The 2,938-nt window shown below is 38.3% G+C and overlaps 1 pseudogene; it reads right to left on the reverse strand.

Moving 5' to 3' along the window:
* Nucleotides 1-835: 835 nt before the first annotated feature.
* Nucleotides 836-2,120, reverse strand: LOC128117864 (elongation factor 1-alpha 1-like; annotated as a pseudogene).
* Nucleotides 2,121-2,938: the final 818 nt, after the last annotated feature.

Here is a 2,938-nt window from a genome sequence, read left to right on the forward strand (position 1 = left end):
ATTTTATATGCATGAGTGTTTGGCTTGCATATATGTCTGTGCCTCATGTGTGTGCCTAGTATTTTCAGTGGTCAGGAGAGACCATTGGGTTCTCTGGAATTGGAATTACAGCCAGTTGTGAGCCACCATGTGGGTGCTTGGAACTGAACCTAGGTGCTCTGCAAGAGCAGTAAGGACTCTCAACCACTAAGCCATCTCTTGAGACTGAATTTTTTTTCTCTAGACAGTGTTTCTCAACCTGTGGGTCATAAACCCTTTGGGGTCAGAAAACACTTTCACAGGGGTCACATATCAGATATCCTGCATATCAGATATTTACATTATGATTCATAACAGTAGCAAAATTACAATTATGAAGTAGTAATGAAAATAATGTTATGGTTGGGGTCACTACAACATGAGGAACTGTATTAAAGGGTTGCAGCATTAGGGAATTTGAGACTCTAGACTCTATATATGGTAGAAAAAGTGTGGTACTTGTCTTTCTGAGACTGATCTATTTCATTTAACATAATCTCTAGTTCCACTCATTTTCCTGAAGATGACATGATTTAATTTTTTTCTCATTAAACATTTTTTAATGGCTCTCAAAATTCTGTGATAGATTTTTGGCTAAACTGTTTTTATTGAAAAGTGCCGACTTAAAAAACTAGTAACTTCAAACTGATACACAAGAACACACAGTGATTTACAAAATATCCTCTTTTCTTTCTGAAGGTTTTAGGATTAATTGTTATGTCTATTACTTCTAAACTTAAATGCCCAGCCAAGATGAACAGCTCTGAGACCATTTTTCCATCACTGATTAAGACTTTGGTGGGAGATGTTAAGAAAATTATTCATCTACTCTTCTGAGATTTCTGAGCAGACTTGGTGACCTTGCCAGTTCCACATCAACCATCTGCCACATACCACAAGCAGCAAAATGACCCAGAAAAGGATAGTCAGAAAAGCTCTCAGTACACATGGGCTTGACTAGAGCCATGTCAAAAATGACAGCATCACCAGATTTCAAGATTTTGGGACTATCTTCCAGGTTCTTGATGGAATGGTTATTTATCTTTTCTTTTAACTCAGTATATCTGCAAGCTATGTGAGCTATATGACAATATAGTATAGGAACATAGCCAACACTAATTTGGTATGGATGGCTCAGGATAACCACCTGAATAGTGAAGCCAGTTACTTTCATTGGTGGCTCATTTTTGCTGTTAAAAAAATGTTGCCACAGTTAACATCTTTGACATACATGTTCTTGATATTGAAACTGAAAGCCCCATGGTACATTTCAATAGACTTTATTTTAGTTGATATTTACTAGAACAAAGATAAATTTACTTGTCCACTCTGTCAGGTTTCAGAAACTGGTCTCCATCCTTCAGCCCATCCTTGAAGAGCTACAGCAAAATCTTGCTAGATGGATAAGTTGGTGGTAGAGTTCTATCCATAGCCAACAGCAGTATGATTCTTCTGGTACTTGGTGACTTTCTACCCCTTTAAACAAGACATATTAGCATTTAACTCCAGCTTGAAGTTGCCATTCCAACAAGAAAATGTCACAAATTCTACTGTGTCAGGGTTGTAGCACATTTTCTTAATAAAAGTGCACACTTCTTAACAATATCCTGATATCTTTTCTGGCTGTAGGGTTTCTCTATGGAATACATTTTATAAATATCAACAATCAGTGGTTTCATATTCAGTGTGTAAGCCAGAAGGTCATGCTCATGGATCTGTCCATTAGAGATGTCATCTTCAGTTTCACCAACAGCAACAGAAATGATCAAGACCAAACAGTCAGCCTGAGTTGTGCCTATAATCATGTTTTTTTTTCTATAGGTTTCTGTGTCCTGTGACTTCAATGACAGTTACATGATCCTTGATGGTCTTTTATTTGTGCAAGATGTCGGTGGTGATACCATATTTACACTCAGTTTTTGGTTTATCTAAAATGCAGTCACTCTTAAAGGAGCCCTTTTCTATTTTAGCAGCCTCCTTCTCAAAGTTTGCAATGATTCTTTTGTCAGTCTTATTACATTTGTAAATCAGATGGCTAGTGGTGATAGACTTTCCCAAATTTTGTGTCCAATGATGACAATATTAATGTGTCTCCCCCTCATTTTTTGCTTCAGTTTAGCAGTGTTTTTAACTGTACTTATATTCTAATGGTGAGCCCATTGCAAAAAAGTGATTGCATTCTTTTTTTTTTCTTTTTTGCTTTTTTCGAGACAGGGTTTCTCTGTGTAGCTTTGGAGCCTGTCCTGGATCTCACTTTGTAGACCAGGCTGGACTCGAACTCACAAAGATTCACCTGGCTCTGCCTCCCGAGTGCTGGGATTAAAGGCGTGCGCCACTACCATGGGGCTGGAGAGATGGCTCAGTGTTTAAGAGCACCGACTGCTCTTCCAGAGGTCCTGAGTTCAATTCCCAGCAACCACATGGTGGCTCACAACCACTTGTAATGAGATCTGGTGCCCTATTCTGGCCTGCAGGAACATATGTAGGCAGAATACTGTATACATAATAAATAAATAAATAAATCTTTAAGAAAAAATAGCACTCTTTTTTTAAAACAAAACAAAACAAAACAAAACAGGGTTTCTCTGTTTAGCCTTGGCTGTCCTAGAACTTACTCTGTAGACCAGGTTGGCCTGAAATTCACAGAGCTCTACCTACCTCTGCCTCCTGAGTGCTGGGATTAAAGCATGTACCACCACTGCCCACCTGTGATTGCATTCTTCTTCGTGGTTGGATAATACTCTGTTGTGTATATATGGCATAATTTTGCCCATTAATCCATTGCTAGGCATCTAGAGTGAGTCTGTGATTTGGCTATTATGAATAGTAACAGGATAAACATGAATATACAGGTATCTCTATTTTATACCGACTTGGATTTTTCCAGGTATAGTTCCACAAGTGGTGTAGCTATGTGTGT

Source organism: Peromyscus californicus, unplaced genomic scaffold, assembly GCF_007827085.1.
Source record: "Peromyscus californicus insignis strain IS unplaced genomic scaffold, ASM782708v3 Scaffold_10__1_contigs__length_136768540, whole genome shotgun sequence".
NCBI classification, from domain to species: Eukaryota; Metazoa; Chordata; class Mammalia; order Rodentia; family Cricetidae; genus Peromyscus; species Peromyscus californicus.